We start from the raw sequence: 21,018 nt of genomic DNA, 5'->3' as shown, positions 1-21,018 counted from the left end.
TCGCCATTCCTGAAAAACATCCTTAATAGCTAAAAGTTCCCGTTCAGCAATAGTGTAATTCTGCTCTGCCAACAAAAGCTTCCTAGAGAAAAAGGCTACTGGATGTAAATGACCGGAATTCAAATCTTTTTGAAGCAAAACACCACCAATAGCAGTTTGCGAAGCATCTGCTTCAACAAAAAATGGCCTATCAGGATTTGGATGCACTAAAATTGGAGCGGAAGTGAAAGCTTTTTTCAAATAAGAAAAAGCTTGATCTGCTTCCTGAGTCCAAGAAAAAACCTTCCCCTTTTTCAGCAACTGAGTAATAGGGGAAACAATTTCAGAAAATTTTGAAATGAAACGTCTATAAAAATTGGCAAATCCCAAAATTCTTTGTGTGTCCTTAATAGAAACAGGAATTGGCCAAGTTAGGATTGCTTCACCCTTTTTAGGATCCATGTGGATTCCCTCAGGTGATAAACAATACCCAAGAAATTCTACCTTAGTGGCATTAAAAACACATTTTTCTAACTTTGCAAATAAAGAATGATCCTTTAATCTCTGTAAAACCGCTTGAACATGTTGTAAATGCTCCTCAGAATTCTTAGAATAAATCAAGATGTCATCAATATAAACTATACAACAGACATCCAACAAATCATGTAGAACTTCATTGATAAAAAATTGAAAAGCTGCTGGAGCATTACAAAGGCCAAAAGGCATAACAGTATACTCAAAAAGACCAAATTTAGTACGAAAAGCGGTCTTCCACTCATCACCTTCTTTAACTCGAATCAAATGATATGCTCCCCTCAGATCCAACTTGGTGTATATGCTGGACCCTTTAATTTGATTAAGAAGTACTGGAATCAACGGTAATGGATATCTGTTTTTAATTGTGGCTTTATTAACCGCTCTATAGTCAATACAAGCCCTCAAATCCCCAGACTTTTTTGCAACAAAAAAAAGTGGAGACGAAACAGGAGAAGTGGAATGACGGATGAAACCAAGTTCCAAGAGTTCATCCAAATATTTTCTCAAATAATCATTTTCGGGTTCTGTTAACGCATAAATTCTGCTGCAAGGTAGAACAGCCCCAGGAATCAAATCAATTCTACAATCATAAACTCTATGAGGTGGTAATTTAGTTGCCTCCACCGGATCAAAAACCTTCGAAAACCTCAAATACTCTACAGGAAGTTTATTTTCCTCTGAATTCAAAGTAGCACAAAAAAGAGGCATTACCGGATCTTTAGTCTCTTGATAGCAATGTAATTTACAAAAAGAGGATTCTAAGGTAACTGTTCTTTTAATCCAATCAATACCAGGATTATGTAATTCTAACCAAGGAATACCCAAGATCACTCCAAAAGTTGGAGCATCAATCAGATCAAAAATCACCATTTCAGTATGCCCATTATCGGCCACCAAGGTCAAGGGTTCCGTGTTAAAACGAATCATACCAGAAGACAATACTGAACCATCCACCGCTCTAACTGGCTCAGGTTCTTTTTTGGCCACAAATTTCAAATTTAATTTATGAGCAAATTCAATATCGAAAAAATTCCCCGTGGCCCCAGAATCCAAGAGCACAGGAATACTGTGTCTTTGCAAAGTGGTTAAAATAAAAACCATCCGAATCGTGAAATGTTTGGGAATTTGTGTTGCTACATTAGTGACAATTTTAGAGATCTTAGAAAAAGAAGATTTACTCGAAGAGACGATCTCAACTTTCTTCGAGCTTCCTAGTTTTCCGACTGAGCTGAAGGAGAAGTTTCAACCACTAAGACTTTCTTTTTAGTGGGCTTAACCGTACAATCCTTAGCAAAGTGCCCTGGCTTGCCACAATAAAGACACAGGTTACCTTTACGTCTTCGTTCCTTCTCCTCAGTAGTCAAAGGTCCCTTAAACCCACCCAATTGAACTGGCTCAATCAAAGAGTTCTTAACATCAGACTCTTTTTTCTCACCCTTAAATTGCGAACTTCTAAAGTCACTTTTAGTTCTTTCGTTTCTACGCTCACCTAATCTATGTTCAAGTTTAACAACAAGATCCTGAAATTCCTTAAAATCCTCAGGCAAGGTGACAATGTGTGCAAGAGAATCCTTCAAATCATCTTTAAGACCTCTATAAAACAAAGAAATCCTTTTCTCCTCAGGCCAATGTGTCTCAGCCAAGAGTCTATTAAAGGTTGTCATATATGAAATAAGATCTTTTGATCCCTGACGCAGATTTAATAATTCATTATCCGAGGCTTGAACTAAGGTATGTTTCGCAAATAGTTTGGACATGGCCAATTTAAAATCTTGCAGGTTATGAAGTAAAGGATCATTATTGTCAACTAAAGGCATAGCCCAATTAGCTGCCACCCCTCCAAGATAAGAAATTATAAAAGCTACCTTAGCAGTGTCAGAAGAAAAAATTTGAGGTTTACACAAAAAATGTAACTGACATTGACTGAAAAAAGTGGCATATCTACCACTTTCACCAGTAAATCTTTCTGGATTTGCCAAAGGGACAGGGGTCGGAGTTACTACCGTGACTTGAACTGGTTGAGCTGCCATCTGCTCTCCAGAAGAATGCGGTAAATGAGCTTCAGCACCAAATCTAGTTGGTGCTAAAACAGGTTTCCTTTCCTTTGTAGGGTCCCTCCAAACTGAAAACCCCGCCCTAGTCTCGTCTAACTCTTGACGGAGTGATTGATTCTCCAATCGTAAATTCTCCATCTCAACATTCAATTTCTGTACCAACTGGGTCAATTGATTAACATCCATGAGGGCGAGTTTACTAACTCAAGAGGATTAAATTTTTTTTTTTTTTAAGGCTTTGTCTACTGTTGAGGAATCCTCAGAGAGTCTTCCGACTTTTTTCCTCTTGAGCTGCAAACTCCCAACTCCCTCAAAGATCAATCAACACAATCAGGAATTCGACACTGACTGAGCTAACTTCTCTCTAGGGGAAAGGGGAAGTGGACCGAGAGACTAACAACAAATAAACAAACAAGATCTTCTGTTGTTGTTTCTCTCTTGAAAGTGTTCCAGGCCGAAGGTCATTTCTTATTCAATGCACAACACTGGTCACAAGCAGTTCTGTAGTGCCAAATTAACAATATAAAATACAATTACCCTACTGCTTGCTTCATGTCACTGAATTTTATTAAACATCTCTACTTACTAACCATCAGTGTAATTGGCCCTTGTTTACACTTTACTGAAGCAGTTTGACTCAACCTCAGTCTCTTGACACCTTTAAATAAATGTTCCAAGGTCAGTAACACTTGATCAATTAACTGAGTTGACGGGTTAATTCAGTTAGTAAGATTATTTAACAACAACTTGAATTCTTCATGCAAGCGTACCTGAGACTTGGTATTTCTTCTGTTCAAGTAACTCTGCAGTAGGAAGACAAAAGATAACAGCCTACCACTAAACAACACTGCTGTTGGGTAAGTGCTACTGCTTCAACTGGCTTCTTTTTAACATAAATCTAATTTTTCCTCACTCAAGACAATTTTCAAATCACACAGACATCTACAATATATATATTACCTACTGGCGGTCGCCAGTAGGTATATATAGTTAGGATTTTTTCTCTATGGGTTTTTTGAAAATTCTATGTCTAATAACTTTGGCGTTTGTGGACGGAATTGGCTGAAATTTTCAGGAAAATGGCACATTTTGTTTCTGAGCAGCCCTTGAAAATTTGGGGGGGGTTCGTCCAGTGGGGGCCGAGAAAAAAGGGGGGTCCCAAAACGTGTTTTTAACATTGAGTTTTCCATAGGGCGGTTGGCCTCACTTTTAGCCCGAACGGCTGAATGGATTTGCACGAAACTTGGCAAAATTGTAGGGACTGGTAGCCCGATGTGCCTTTTGTAGGTCTCAATATATGTGCTCCAGTGGATTTTGAGAAATTAACGTTTAAAAAAAGATATATATCTGTAACAGCGGACCGGTTAGCGCTCCGCTACGCGTACTTTTCGCGCAACGGAGCTTTGTGAAGCGAAGCTGATTGGTTCTCCGGCGTCTGTCAACATTCCAAACAGTCCGTAGCGGCCGCCATCTTGTCTCTCGGTAGGATCGAGAGACAAGAGGAGGTCAAAACAAAGGGGGAAATAACTATAAGGGGGCATAGTAGATCCTCGCTGACCCCCTAGGTTTGATGTGGAGGTTTTAAAAGGGCCCCGCGGGGCAAAAAAAAATAATAATAATAATAATCGAACGGCTGAATGGATTTGCACGAAACTTGGCAAAATTGTAGGGACTGGTAGCCCGATGTGCCTTTGCTAGGTCTCAATATATGTGCTTCAGTGGATTTTGAGAAATTAACGTTCAAAAAAAGATATATATCTGTAACAGCGCACCGCTTCGCGTACTTTTCGCGTTACGGAGCTTTGCGAAGCGAAGCTGATTGGCTCTCCGGTGTCTGTAAACATTCCAAACAGTACGTAGCGGCCGCCATCTTGTCTCTCGGTAGGATCGAGAGACAAGAGGAGGCCAAAGCGAAGGGGCAAATGACCATAAGGGGGCATAGTAGATCCTCCCTGACCTCTTAGGTTTGATGTACCATTTTGCCAAGTTTGGTGTAATTCCGTTCAGCCATTCAGGCTGTAGACGTATCTAAATGTCAATAATCGAACGGCTGAATGGATTTGCACGAAACTTGGCAAAATATTAGGGACTGGTAGCCCGATGTGCCTTTGCTATGTCTCAATATATGTGCTTCAGTGCATTTTGAGAAATTAACGTTCAAAAACAAGATATATATCTGTAACAGCGCTCCGCTTCGCGGAGATAAAATTATATGTGTATTACCTAGCTGTTGCTAACACCAGTTAGCGACGGCTAGTAGGAGATAGCGACCATCTTGGGTCCCACTTTGCATGTGAGTGATATTTATCACTAATGACATGCAAAGTGGGCATGCCAAGATGTTAGCGACTGGAAACAGTCGCTAACATCGCTATCTCCTATTATCAACTTTTGGAAATATTCGAGATAAGCGCGAATATCTCCAAAAAGTAACAGCTGCCCTGAGCAGTTCTTAGCCATGTTATCCAATGGGAGGTGGATAACATGGCTAAGAGCATTAGCTCGGTAATGCATGAATATCGCGGAGTTTTCAGCGACATTAATGCATTGCGCTCGTTTTTTATCGTATTTGCGATAAACCTTGATAATAGCAAGGTTTATCTGCGATAATTTCTGACGGTAAAAAAATCTTTGCAATGCATCGTTAGGGATAAATATCGCTTAACTTTGGTAATATGCCCCAACGTCTGTTAACGTTCGATTCGAAGGAAATCAGGAATTGTTGAAAAACATTGTGTGCGCCATCTTGTCTTTTTTCAAATGCCACACTTTTGTCGTGCACGGCAGCCATTTTAGATGCCTTGACCAGATCCACTCTGTGAACGCTGTCGATCCTTAGCATGGCTCCCCACCCTCGCAAGCATCTCCCCCAGGCAGTGGTCACCCCCGCTCTCTGTTTTATGCATGGGTAATAAACCTCCCCCCATCTGCGCTGTTCTTCCCTGAGAATCACACCCTGTGCCCGCCCGACACCTCCCTTTCGCCCTATTCACTACCGCACCCTCTGACACTCCTTTTCCTCTGTGTCCGATTGTCCAGGCTGGTCCTAGGGTATCAGCTAGCCCTGCAGATGTAGTTTATGGCCACAGCTGTAAAGAATCACCCCTCTTCAAAGGAGTTATAGTAGATCAAGGCCCACACTCGATGAGATCCGTCACAGCAGAAGCGTTGCTATTATCTGAAAACCATCCTGTATTGTGATTGGGGAGGGGACCGAGCCTGAAGCGGAAGATTCCAGGGATGACTCTTTGTACATCAAAGTTTTTACAATTATGTGTCACATTAAAAATATATAGCACTCCGACAAAGTAGTAAGATTATAAAACTTTAATAATTTATAAATATATACAAGAAAACAAAAATAGTAATAACATATAAACATTTTTAGAGAAAAACAACGAAGTAGCGGTCGGCTGTGCGAATAGTCCCAACGCAGCACAACGTCCAGATTTCCGGCGTGGGGCGTCGCGGGGGGTGGGTGATCAGTAGCAAACTGTTGTGCGAATAGTTCCAAGGCAGCAGAACGCGCCGAAATCAAGATGACACAAAAGTGATGTCTAGTAAGTTGCCACCCAGCAAATAACGGCGTGGGGCGTCGCGGGGGGTGGGTCATCAGTAGCAAACTGTTGTGCGAATAGTTCCAAGGCAGCAGAACGATGGCACCAAGGTGATGTCCAGTAAGTTGCCGCACTGGTTTTGGTATCCTACAATGCTGCTCCGAATAACGGCGTGGAGCGCCCCGGGGGAGGCGGCGTGAACGGGCCTCTCCAGGTGGAGTCTCGTCTGTTGTAGTGGGGCGCCCCTTTACCGTTTCAGTTGCCATTCCGTCCGCTTTTGGTCCACTGTGTCAAAATCCGCCATTCAGCTGAGTTGCGCCCACTCTTGCGGTGCAGCGATAGGCGGCTGCCACAGGACTCTCAAAATGGCGGCAGGCAGTTTCCTTTTTGGGCCTGGTCCACTGAAATGGCCCTGGGACACCTTGGAAATCGGACGCTTGTCTGCTAGGTCTTGGACCCCATTCTCGAAAGCGTCCCCTCCGCCTTGAGAATTCATCAAAAGTTTTGGGGTCCCCGACTCCTGCAGGCTTCTGGTGGGGAGCGGCTGCCATGATTGCTCGCGGAATGACCACGACGGAGCTACGAGATGGTGGTGCTCTCATGGTGACGCCAGCTTCAGTCTGAAACATCCAGAAACAAGGTGGGGCTTTCATCGTTTGGGGGGGAAAAAAAGTTTTCATCCAATGAAAAGTGTTGTTTTTAGGTCATATGATCAAGCCTTCCATCATTAGGAAACCAAAAGTAAAATGAACCAATGAAAAGTTTTATAAACAAGTCACATGACCTGTTATGCGGCATAGGGTATAAAATGCGGAGAAAATACGTTGGCACGTGAGGCGGCGTCAGTAGCGGACCGATGTGCGAATAGGCCGAAGGCAATACAACGCGCCAAGATCCGGATGGCATCGAGGTGGTGTCATAGTTGAGAGTTCTGAGCAGCGGTTGTAACACTGTCTGAAGCTTATTTGCAGCTGCTGCAGCTTAACTACGCGCCAAGATCCGGATGGCACCGAGGTGGTGTGTAGGAAGTTGCCGCACTGGTGTGGCCATCCTACAATGCTGAAAGTCGGCGTGGGGCGCCCCGTTGGCCTGTGAGTTTGCGTCAGTAGCGGACCGATGTGCGAATAGGCCGAAGGCAGCACAACGCGCCAAGATCCGGATGGCACCGAGGTGGTGTCTAGTAAGTTGTCGCACTTCTGTGGCCATCCTACAATGTTGAAAGTCGGCGTGGGGCGCCCCGTTGGCCTGTGAGATGGTGTCAGTAGCGGACTGATGTGTGAATGGGGCCAAAGGCAGCGCAACAATATTTTCTACTATATTTCCGGTGTAGAAGAGACCACAAGGCGCTGAGATGCCAAGATCCGGATGGCACCGAGGTGGTGTCTTGCAAGTTGTGGTACTGGTGTGGCCATCCTACAATGCTGAAAGTCGGCGTGGGGCGCCCTGTTGGCCTGTGAGATGGCGTCAGTAGCGGACCGATGTGCGAATAGGCCGAAGGCAGCACAACAATATTTTCTGACTGACACCACAAGGCGCTGAGATGCCAAGATCCGGATGGCACCGAGGTGATGTCTAAGTTGCGGACTGATGTGCGAATGGGGCCAAAGGCAGCGTAACAATATTTTTTGTATGCAAGATACCACTAGGCGTTGAGATGCCAAGATTCGGATGGCACTGAGGTGATGTCTAGCAAGTTGGTGTGGTCATCCTACAATGCTGAAACTCGGCGTGGGTCACCCCATTAGCCTGTGAGATGGCGTCAGTAGCGGACCGATGTGCGAATAGGCCGAAGGCAGCACAACGCGCCAAGATCCGGATGTCACCGTGGTGGTTTCATAGTTGAGAGGCACTTCATCTGCAGTGGGGCGCCGAGATCCGGATGGCACCGAGGTGATGTCTAGCAAGTTGCTGTACTGGTGTGGTCATCCTACAATGCTGAAACTCGGCGTGGGTCGCCCCATTAGCCTGTGAGATGGCGTCAGTAGCGGACCGATGTGCGAATAGGCCGAAGGCAGCACAACGCGCCAAGATCCGGATGTCACCGTGGTGGTTTCATAGTTGAGAGGCACTTCATCTGCAGTGGGGCGCCGAGATCCGGATGGCACCGAGGTGATGTCTAGCAAGTTGCTGTACTGGTGTGGTCATCCTACAATGCTGAAACTCGGCGTGGGTCGCCCCATTAGCCTGTGAGATGGCGTCAGTAGCGGACCGATGTGCGAATAGGCCGAAGGCAGCACAACGCGCCAAGATCCGGATGTCACCGTGGTGGTTTCATAGTTGAGAGGCACTTCATCTGCAGTGGGGCGCCGAGATCCGGATGGCACCGAGGTGATGTCTAGCAAGTTGCTGTACTTGTGTGGTCATCCTACAATGCTGAAACTCGGCGTGGGTCGCCCCATTAGCCTGTGAGATAGCAGTTCTTTGGATTTGGGCCTGGCTCGTCTGCTGTAGTGGGGCGCCCCTTTACCGTTTCAGTTGCCATTCAGCTGAGTTTCGGCTGCTCTTGATGCTACAGCGACAGGCGGCTGCAACAGGACTCTCAAAATGGCGGCCTGTTCTTTGGATTTGGGCCTGGTCCACTAAAATGGCCCTGGGACACCTTAGAACTCGGACGCTCGATTTTTTTTTCCTTTCCTGTACATGCAAAAAAAGGTAAATGCCCGGTACGTTACACGCTTCATCTGCCACGATGAACTCTCTAGAGGAACCGAAAAAAAATATAGTTGTGGTAACTATACCATGCATCGTCATATGGAGAGGTGGCACCAATTAATTATAGTGCTGCATAAAAGAGAGATTTGGAGGAGAACCCCTGACCTGCTAGTACATTCATCAAAGAAGTGGCACTGAGAGCTTCAGAGGCAAGGGAAACGGTCCCAAATATTTAGAAGAACTTTGGAAAGATTAAAATGACATGTTTAGATTGTGGCAAATTTATTTCATGTGGACATCTGAGTGTTACTCTAATAAATACAGCATATGAACATCATCATAGTCGATGGTTGGTAGAGACATTTTGACTATATCCTGGACCTGCCCGTCCTCGCCCAAAATGGCGCCGGAATAAATGGGACTCGTAACTCCTTGTTGTGTACTGGTTGCAGAACCTTGAAATCACGAGATACGTATGCAGTTTTGAAGCATATGGCGGGCGGGGACGAGAATTGATTGAATATTTCGACATCCCTATTGATATTAAGTTCTGATGTGTTATTGATTACTGTACTGTTGAAAGTTCGAATTAACGTCACCCATGGTACTTGCCCGCAAATGTATATCTAGATAATTTTATTGTAACTGGCCCTGTCGTATTTTAATTATAAAATGTACGTCCACCGATTCCGTAACTGTTAGACACCTTAGTTCTTGCAACCTAATGGCCCGCCCGTTATGTTCCTCTACAGTGTAAATGTCTATTTATCATATACGATTACAGTTTGCTCCGTGGCAGGCCCACGTGGTTATAGGCTCGTATTTTTATAATGAAATTTTCACAATAAAGGTTTTTAAAAGAAAACATGGTAGTAGTATATACATTGGTAAAGTTTTTAATAATAGTGACTGTTTTAGAATCATTAAAAGGCAAGTGAAATAAAGCAGACCAATTACATGAAGGGTAAAAGGTATAATACGAAGGAACGCAGTAAAGATAAATGGTCAAGGGCTGTTGTGTTTTCTATTCCTGCAACATAAAGTGATCGATAAGAATCTCATATTCAGGCGTATCGGCGACTAAGACAGCAGGTCGACCCTCTTTTGCTCAACGGCTCCGTCATGGGACGAAGAAACGCTCTTTTTCTCGAAAAAAGAATATATTTTACTTGCAGGACAGTTGTAAAATTTCCGGGAAAGTACATTAGCCTGGAACATTATAACATATATTTAAGAAAAAATAATGTTCGGAAGTAATGAAAAGCGTAATTTTTAGGTCATATGACCAAGCCTTTCATCATTACAATAAGAAAAGTAAAATGAACCAATGAAAAGTTTTATTAACAAGTCACATGACTTGTTATGCTTACGTTACGCGCTGCGCGCCCCGGATGACTTCCGGATGCGCTAACGCGGCGCGTCATATGACGCATTACGCGACAACGCAGGTACAGAATATAGTCAAAATGTCTCCACCAACCAGCGGTCGGAACACAACCCCTTTCAGCAGGCTAAATAGTTCTGTTAAATGACAACAGAAGGGACAGGCAACAAGAACTATTAGTCAAAGAGGGGAGGGCTAGTTCTTCTCTACCGGGTTACATTGGGGCGGTATCGGAACTGATCGAATTGGTAGTCTACAGTGTTTCTGGATGTTTCAGACCGAAGCTGGGGTTAGCATGAGAGCAGCACCATTTCGTAGCTCCGTCGTGGTCATTCCGCAACCAATCATGGCAGCCGTTCTTTATCGTTATTTTGGGCGGGGTGGGTGGCGGAGCAGAGCTGTTTTGCAGCCATCATTGTGTGGAGTTCAGTTCATCTCACTAGTTTTGTATTTGTCATGAGGGGTTGTTCCTAATGTTTCTATTTTAGCGAGGTCAAAAAGAGATCCCATTAGTGGCCTACTGATTTTGCTCGATTCCTTTTCTTTTTTTTTACACGATTTTTCGTTATCTGCAAAGACTAAACAGAGTATTGCGACTCTGTGTTTGTTTGTAAATAGAGAATGAACCAAAGAGAACTAATTCTAAAACAGTAAATACTTGGATAACAATGAATCAAATGGAGAGAGAAGCAGGCACGACGGATTACAATGGGGGCAAAGACCTGCGTTAACTACCTTTCACTATCTGCAAAGAGAGAGTACTCCTAATAGAAATGAGGGGGGGGGGCACCATTCAAAGCAGATCAGTGTGCATAAACACGAAAATGTTTTCACTTACCACGTACTTGACATTCGACAGCTTATGATATTTGCTATTAAAAAACCATTGAAATTCACTGAAAAAACCATAGGTTATAGACCATATATAGTTAGGAATTAGCATTTACAAAACCTTGAAAATTCACTGAAAAAACCATAGGTTATAGACCATATATAGTTAGGAATTAGCATTTAAAAAACCTTATTTTACTCACACAAAACCATTGAAATTCCATATATAGTTAGTTGCACTAACTATATATCGCGCACCTGCAATCCACTGCTGATGATGTCACATATTACATCATTCATGACATGGTCAGTGACATCACTGATGACATCACTGATGACATCTCAAATGACATCACTGATGACATCTCACTTGACATCAATGATCACATCACTGATGATATCATTCATGTGACAATACAATGCATCTCCTCACATTTTAATATAACCTCTGTTTCACCCAGTGTTAAAAACAGAGTATAATTTTTGAAACCATTGACACACCAATACTAGTTACTACATACGTACTCACTGATTCCTACGTCTACACACACATTCACTCATTCACCCATACAATCATTCATACATACAATCACTCATGTTTACAACACAATCATATGCACTCATACACCTATACAGACACTCACACTCTGCCACTCATCCATGGAGTTACTCACACACCTAGTCAGTCCTGTAAAGAATCAATCACACTTCCATTTTCTACTCTATACAGTTAAACATAGAGCACCTTACGTTTTCAACCATATACTAACACATACTTACTCTCTTATACAATCATTGATACAAGTACACATTGATCTGTACAGAGTCACACACCTCCCATCCAGCCACACACACACTCAGTCTCCCATGCAAATACTTGGGCAATCAATCAATAACCCATATAGTTAATCATATAGCTACTGATCAAAACATGCAGCAGTTTACAGAACAACAGACATAATGATGCACAAATTAAGACACTTTAGTCACTAACCCATGCACTCAGTGAGACACATTTAATCACTCACTCATGCATTCAGTCATGCACCTACTAAATCCTTTGTCCAGACACTTATACTTCCACTCATTCTTCAATATGTAAGACACATTTTAACTTTACAGAAACATACAGTCACTGGATGTTGTCATCAGTGATGTCATCAGTGATGTCATTTGAGATGTCATCAGTGATGTCATCAGTGATGTCACTGACCATGTCATGAATGATGTAATATGTGACATCATCAGCAGTGGATTGCAGGTGCGCGATATATAGTTAGTGCAACTAACTATATATGGAATTTCAATGGTTTTGTGTGAGTAAAATAAGGTTTTTTAAATGCTAATTCCTAACTATATATGGTCTATAACCTATGGTTTTTTCAGTGAATATATATATATATAAACCACTTAAAGCTTTTGCCTTTACCAAGGCTTGTTTTCTTAAGTCTAAGGCTGACTTTGAACCCTCAGCAGATGACTGTGTGGGTTCTTTAATGTGAATAAATGTAAGTTTCACTTTCCAGTCATTTGCCTTTATAAAGGCTTGTTTAATTGTCCCACGACTGTTTCTCTAAAGCGCTCTCTACTTAAAAAGGTTTTTGACAGGAGCGCTGAATTTACAGTTTCAATGTTTGTCAAGAAAATCTTACTGTCCCCGTATGTTCAGCCGCGGCGGACTGGAGCCTCGAACTGGCAGCTGCAAGATTTCTTCTTGTAAACGAACCTCCAGGCTGCCATGCAAAGAGGTGAAGGGGACGGCTCTTCGACGTCTGAAAGGCTTCACGTCAAAGAGAAGGAAACTGACTCACGGGTTGCTGCTAGCGCGGAAGGAATTCAACCGCCCAGCTGACTCAGAGGGGAAACGAAGGAATCAGCTCTCCGGCGCCTGAAAGGCTTCGCTTCAGGGAAAGGGAAAAACCGCCTCTCAGGACGCGGCAAAGAGCAGAGGGGTTAGGAATACTCGAGGGAGCTCTCTGATTACAGAAATGAACAAGAAACTCGGAAGGCCATGACAAACCCGACGGAGTCAGAAGCTCTCATTAGACACAACGAGAGACAAAGCAGAATACCGTTGGCAGAAGCTTCTATTTATAGCTTCTGCCACGTGAACTAGCGCGAGCCCAAACAATAAATGACACAGGGCACGAGGACTAGCGCGAGCCTGTCTCCAAAGGGAGCGCACAATCTAGAATTCCTGTCCCACTAAGGAGCGCACACTCTTATTAACCCCTACATGTAAAACCACGGAAAAAACAAGCATTGTCAAAAACAATTATCATTAACCCAAAACAAAGGTTCTTACATTTCTCACGAGCTCCTAAACTAAACCTACCCAACTAAAAATACTAACTCTAATCTGCTGAAAACTGAATTCAGTCAAGACGACCGGTAGCACCCCTAACACCCGGGAAGTGAATTAAATACCATTTAGAGGCATTTAATGTTCAAGCAAAAACAGGTGATTTTTGACAAAAGAGATAACACCCCCCATTACGTCATGCTTCAGAAAGGTGAAAAATGGTCAGTTTTCAAATGTTTTATTTTTGAACGCTAGTTCACATTTGTAGGTAGATCATCAGTTTTAGAGCTAAAATTAGCATGTTTAAAGTGATTTTCATGCTTCCAGGGGCCCGGGAAGTGAATTAAATACCATTTGGAGGCATTTAATGTTCAAGCAAAAACAGGTGATTTTTGACAAAAGAGATAACACCCCCCCATTACGTCATGCTTCAGAAAGGTGAAAAATGGTCCGTTTTCAAATGTTTTATTTTTGAACGTCAGTTCACATTTGTAGGTAGATCATCAGGTTTAGAGCTAAAATTTGCATGTTTAAAGTGGTTTTCAGGCTTCCAGGGGCCCTAAACACAAGATTTGTGGAATGGTTAAAAGTGCATGAAAATGGCCAATTTACTCACTCTGAGGTCTCAAAAAAGTGTTTCTTCACCCCGGGAAGTGAATTACATACCATTTGGAGGCATTTAATGTTCAAGCAAAAACAGGTGATTTTTGACAAAAGAGATAACACCCCCCATTACGTCATGCTTCAGAAAGGTGAAAAATGGTCCGTTTTCAAATGTTTTATTTTTGAACGTCAGTTCACATTTGTAGGTAGATCATCAGTTTTAGAGCTAAAATTAGCATATTTAAAGTTATTTTCATGCTTCCAGGGGCCCTAAACACAAGATTTGTGGAATGGTTAAAAGTGTATGAAAATGGCCAATTTACTCACTCTGAGGTCTCAAAAAGTGTTTCTTCACCCCGGGAAGTGAATGAAATACCATTTGGAGGCATTTTATGTTCAAGCAAAAACAGGTGATTTTTGACAAAAGAGATAACACCCCCCCCCCCATTACGTCATGCTTCAGAAAGGTGAAAAATGGTCCGTTTTCAAATATTTTATTTTTGAACGTCAGTTCACATTTGTAGGTAGATCATCAGTTTTAGAGCTAAAATTAGCATGTTTAAATTGATTTTCATGCTTCCAGGGGCCCGGGAAGTGAATTAAATACCATTTGGAGGCATTTAATGTTCAAGCAAAAACAGGTGATTTTTGACAAAAGAGATAACACCCCCCCATTACGTCATGCTCCAGAAAGGTGAAAAATGGTCCGTTTTCAAATGTTTTATTTTTGAACGTCAGTTCACATTTGTAGGTAGATCATCAGTTTTAGAGCTAAAATTAGCAGGTTTAAAGTGATTTTCAGGCATCCAGGGGCCCGGGAAGTGAATTAAATACCATTTGGAGGCATTTAATGTTCAAGCAAAAACAGGTGATTTTTGACAAAAGAGATAACACCCCCCATTACGTCATGCTTCAGAAAGGTGAAAAATGGTCCGTTTTCAAATGTTTTATTTTTGAACGTCAGTTCACATTTGTAGGTAGATCATCAGTTTTAGAGCTAAAATTAGCATGTTTAAAGTTATTTTCATGCTTCCAGGGGCCCTAAACACAAGATTTGTGGAATGGTTAAAAGTGCATGAAAATGGCCAATTTACTCACTCTGAGGTCTCAAAAAGTGTTTCTTCACCCCGGGAAGTGAATTAAATACCATTTGGAGGCATTTAATGTTCAAGCAAAAACAGGTGATTTTTGACAAAAGAGATAACACCCCCCATTACGTCATGCTTCAGAAAGGTGAAAAATGGTCCGTTTTCAAATGTTTTATTTTTGAACGTCAGTTCACATTTGTAGGTAGATCATCAGTTTTAGAGCTAAAATTAGCATATTTAAAGTTATTTTCATGCTTCCAGGGGCCCTAAACACAAGATTTGTGGAATGGTTAAAAGTGTATGAAAATGGCCAATTTACTCACTCTGAGGTCTCAAAAAGTGTTTCTTCACCCCGGGAAGTGAATGAAATACCATTTGGAGGCATTTTATGTTCAAGCAAAAACAGGTGATTTTTGACAAAAGAGATAACACCCCCCCCCCCTATTACGTCATGCTTCAGAAAGGTGAAAAATGGTCCGTTTTCAAATATTTTATTTTTGAACGTCAGTTCACATTTGTAGGTAGATCATCAGTTTTAGAGCTAAAATTAGCATGTTTAAAGTGATTTTCATGCTTCCAGGGGCCCGGGAAGTGAATTAAATACCATTTGGAGGCATTTAATGTTCAAGCAAAAACAGGTGATTTTTGACAAAAGAGATAACACCCCCCCATTACGTCATGCTCCAGAAAGGTGAAAAATGGTCCGTTTTCAAATGTTTTATTTTTGAACGTCAGTTCACATTTGTAGGTAGATCATCAGTTTTAGAGCTAAAATTAGCAGGTTTAAAGTGATTTTCAGGCATCCAGGGGCCCGGGAAGTGAATTAAATACCATTTGGAGGCATTTAATGTTCAAGCAAAAACAGGTGATTTTTGACAAAAGAGATAACACCCCCCATTACGTCATGCTTCAGAAAGGTGAAAAATGGTCCGTTTTCAAATGTTTTATTTTTGAACGTCAGTTCACATTTGTAGGTAGATCATCAGTTTTAGAGCTAAAATTAGCATGTTTAAAGTTATTTTCATGCTTCCAGGGGCCCTAAACACAAGATTTGTGGAATGGTTAAAAGTGCATGAAAATGGCCAATTTACTCACTCTGAGGTCTCAAAAAGTGTTTCTTCACCCCGGGAAGTGAATTAAATACCATTTGGAGGCATTTAATGTTCAAGCAAAAACAGGTGATTTTTGACAAAAGAGATAACACCCCCATTACGTCATGCTTCAGATAGGTGAAAAATGGTCCGTTTTCAAATGTTTTATTTTTGAACGCCAGTTCACATTTGTAGGTAGATCATCAGTTTTAGAGCTAAAATTAGCATGTTTAAAGTGATTTTCATGCTACCAGGGGCCCGGGAAGTGAATTAAATACCATTTGGAGGCATTTAATGTTCAAGCAAAAACAGGTGATTTTTGACAAAAGAGATAACACCCCCCCCCATTACGTCTTGCTTCAGAAAGGTGAAAAAAAGTCAGTTTTCAAATGTTTTATTTTTGAATGTCAGTTGACATTTGTAGGTAGATCATCAGTGTTAGAGTTAAAATTAGCATGTTTAAAGTGATTTTCATGCTTCCAGGGGCCCGGGAAGTGAATTAAATACCATTTGGAGGCATTTAATGTTCAAGCAAAAACAGGTGATTTTTGACAAAAGAGATAACACCCCCCATTACGTCATGCTTCAGAAAGGTGAAAAATGGTCAGTTTTCAAATGTTTTATTTTTGAACGCTAGTTCACATTTGTAGGTAGATCATCAGTTTTAGAGCTAAAATTAGCATGTTTAAAGTGATTTTCATGCTTCCAGGGGCCCGGGAAGTGAATTAAATACCATTTGGAGGCATTTAATGTTCAAGCAAAAACAGGTGATTTTTGACAAAAGAGATAACACCCCCCCATTACGTCATGCTTCAGAAAGGTGAAAAATGGTCCGTTTTCAAATGTTTTATTTTTGAACGTCAGTTCACATTTGTAGGTAGATAATCAGGTTTAGAGCTAAAATTTGCATGTTTAAAGTGGTTTTCAGGCTTCCAGGGGCCCTAAACACAAGATTTGTGGAATGGTTAAAAGTGCATGAAAATGGCCAATTTACTCACTCTGAGGTCTCAAAAAAGTGTTTCTTCACCCCGGGAAGTGAATTACATACCATTTGGAGGCATTTAATGTTCAAGCAAAAACAGGTGATTTTTGACAAAAGAGATAACACCCCCCATTACGTCATGCTTCAGAAAGGTGAAAAATGGTCCGTTTTCAAATGTTTTATTTTTGAACGTCAGTTCACATTTGTAGGTAGATCATCAGTTTTAGAGCTAAAATTAGCATATTTAAAGTTATTTTCATGCTTCCAGGGGCCCTAAACACAAGATTTGTGGAATGGTTAAAAGTGTATGAAAATGGCCAATTTACTCACTCTGAGGTCTCAAAAAGTGTTTCTTCACCCCGGGAAGTGAATGAAATACCATTTGGAGGCATTTTATGTTCAAGCAAAAACAGGTGATTTTTGACAAAAGAGATAACACCCCCCCCCCATTACGTCATGCTTCAGAAAGGTGAAAAATGGTCCGTTTTCAAATATTTTATTTTTGAACGTCAGTTCACATTTGTAGGTAGATCATCAGTTTTAGAGCTAAAATTAGCATGTTTAAAGTGATTTTCATGCTTCCAGGGGCCCGGGAAGTGAATTAAATACCATTTGGAGGCATTTAATGTTCAAGCAAAAACAGGTGATTTTTGACAAAAGAGATAACACCCCCCCATTACGTCATGCTCCAGAAAGGTGAAAAATGGTCCGTTTTCAAATGTTTTATTTTTGAACGTCAGTTCACATTTGTAGGTAGATCATCAGTTTTAGAGCTAAAATTAGCAGGTTTAAAGTGATTTTCAGGCATCCAGGGGCCCGGGAAGTGAATTAAATACCATTTGGAGGCATTTAATGTTCAAGGAAAAACAGGTGATTTTTGACAAAAGAGATAACACCCCCCATTACGTCATGCTTAAGAAAGGTGAAAAATGGTCCGTTTTCAAATGTTTTATTTTTGAACGTCAGTTCACATTTGTAGGTAGATCATCAGTTTTAGAGCTAAAATTAGCATGTTTAAAGTTATTTTAATGCTTCCAGGGGCCCTAAACACAAGATTTGTGGAATGGTTAAAAGTGCATGAAAATGGCCAATTTACTCACTCTGAGGTCTCAAAAAGTGTTTCTTCACCCCGGGAAGTGAATTAAATACCATTTGGAGGCATTTAATGTTCAAGCAAAAACAGGTGATTTTTGACAAAAGAGATAACACCCCCCATTACGTCATGCTTTAGATAGGTGAAAAATGGTCCGTTTTCAAATGTTTTATTTTTGAACGCCAGTTCACATTTGTAGGTAGATCATCAGTTTTAGAGCTAAAATTAGCATGTTTAAAGTGATTTTCATGCTTCCAGGGGCCCGGGAAGTAAATTAAATACCATTTGGAGGCATTTAATGTTCAAGCAAAAACAGGTGATTTTTGACAAAAGAGATAACACCCCCCATTACGTCATGCTTCGGAAAGGTGAAAAATGGTCCGTTTTCAAATGTTTTATTTTTGAACGTCAGTTCACATTTGTAGGTAGATCATCAGTTTTAGAGGTAAAATTAGCATGTTTAAAGTGATTTTCATGCTTCCAGGGGCCCTAAACACGAGATTTGTGGAATGGTTAAAAGTGCATGAAAATGGCCAATTTACTCACTCTGAGGTCTCAAAAAAGTGTTTCTTCACCCCGGGAAGTGCATTACATACCATTTGGAGGCATTTAATGTTCAAGCAAAAACAGGTGATTTTTGACAAAAAAGATAACACCCCCCCATTACGTCATGCTTCAGAAAGGTGAAAAATGGTCCGTTTTCAAATGTTTTATTTTTGAACGTCAGTTGACATTTGTAGGTAGATCATCAGTTTTAGAGCTAAAATTAGCATGTTTAAAGTGATTTTCATGCTTCCAGGGGCCCGGGAAGTGAATTAAATACCATTTGGAGGCATTTAATGTTCAAGCAAAAACAGGTGATTTTTGACAAAAGAGATAACACCCCCCATTACGTCATGCTTCGGAAAGGTGAAAAATGGTCCGTTTTCAAATGTTTTATTTTTGAACGTCAGTTCACATTTGTAGGTAGATCATCAGTTTTAGAGCAAAAATTAGCATGTTTAAAGTGATTTTCATGCTTCCAGGGGCCCGGGAAATGAATTAAATACCATTTGGAGGGATTTAATGTTCAAGCAAAAACAGGTGATTTTTGACAAAAGAGATAACACCCCCCCATTACGTCATGCTTCAGAAAGGTGAAAAATGGTCCGTTTTCAAATGTTTTATTTTTGAATGTCAGTTGACATTTGTAGGTAGATCATCAGTTTTACAGCTAAAATTAGCATGTTTAAAGCGATTTTCATGCTTTCAGGGGCCCGGGAAGTGAATAAAATACCATTTGGAGGCATTTAATGTTCAAGCAAAAACAGGTGATTTTTGACAAAAGAGATAACACCCCCATTACGTCATGCTTCAGAAAGGTGAAAAATGGTCGATTTTCAAATGTTTTATTTTTGAACGTCATTTCACATTTGTAGGTAGATCATCAGTTTTAGAGCTAAAATTAGCATGTTTAAAGTGATTATCATGCTTCCAGGGGCCCTAAACACAAGATTTGTGGAATGGTTAAAAGTGCATGAAAATGGCCAATTTACTCACTCTGAGGTCTCAAAAAGTGTTTCTTCACCCCGGGAAGTGAATTAAATACCATTTGGAGGCATTTAATGTTCAAGCAAAAACAGGTGATTTTTGACAAAAGAGATAACACCCCCCCATTACGTCATGCTTCAGAAAGGTGGAAAATGGTCCGTTTTCAAATGTTTTATTTTTGAATGTCAGTTGACATTTGTAGGTAGATTATCAGTTTTAGAGTGAAAATTAGCATGTTTAAAGTGATTTTCATGCTTCCAGGGGCCCGGGAAGTGAATTAAATACCATTTGGAGGCATTTAATGTTCAAGCAAAAGCAGGTGATTTTTGACAAAAGAGATAACACCCCCCCATTACGTCATGCTTCAGAAAGCTGAAAAATGGTCCGTTTTCAAATGTTTTAATTTTGAACGCCAGTTCACATTTGTAGGTAGATCATCAGTTTTAGAGCTAAAATTAGCACGTTCAATGCTTCCAGGGGCCCGGGAAGTGAATTAAATACCATTTGGAGGCATTTAATGTTCAAGCAAAAACAGGTGATATTTGACAACAGAGATAACACCCCCCATTACGTCATGCTTCAGAAAGGTGAAAAATGGTCCGTTTTCAAATGTTTTATTTTTGAACTTCAGTTCACATTTGTAGGTAGATCATCAGTTTTAGAGCTAAAATTAGCATGTTTAAAGTGATTTTCATGCTTCCAGGGTCCCGGGAAGTGAATTAAATACCATTTGGAGGCATTTAATGTTCAAGCAAAAACAGGTGATTTTTGACTAAAGAGATAACACCCCCCCATTACGTCATGCTTCAGAAAGGTGAAAAATGGTCAGTTTTCAAATGTTTTATTTTTGAACGTCAGTTCACATTTGTAGGTAGATCATCAGTTTAAGAGCTAAAATTAGCATGTTTAAAGTGATTTTCATGGTTCCAGGGCCCCGGGAAGTGAATTAAATACCTTTTGGAGGCATTTAATGTTCAAGCAAAAACAGGTGATTTTTGACAAAAGAGATAACACCCCCCCATTACGTCATGCTTCAGAAAGGTGAAAAATGGTCCGTTTTCAAATGGTTTTTTTTTTAACGTCAGTTCACATTTGTAGGTAGATCATCAGTTTTAGAGCTAAAATTAGCATGTTTAAGGTGATTTTCATGCTTCCAGGGGCCCGTGAAGTGAATTAAATACCACCCTAAACACAAGATTTGGTGGCATTTAATGTTCAAGCAAAAACAGGTGATTTTTGGCAAAAGAGATAACCCCCCCCCCATTACGTCATGCTTCAGAAAGGTGAGAAATGGTCCGTTTTCAAATCTTTTTTTTTTGAACGTCAGTTCACATT

The sequence above is a fragment of the Lissotriton helveticus genome, chromosome 7 (genome assembly GCF_964261635.1).
Source record: "Lissotriton helveticus chromosome 7, aLisHel1.1, whole genome shotgun sequence".
Classification (NCBI taxonomy): domain Eukaryota; kingdom Metazoa; phylum Chordata; class Amphibia; order Caudata; family Salamandridae; genus Lissotriton; species Lissotriton helveticus.
The sequence above is the reverse complement of the archived record's forward strand: the minus strand, read 5'-3'. Positions refer to the sequence as shown.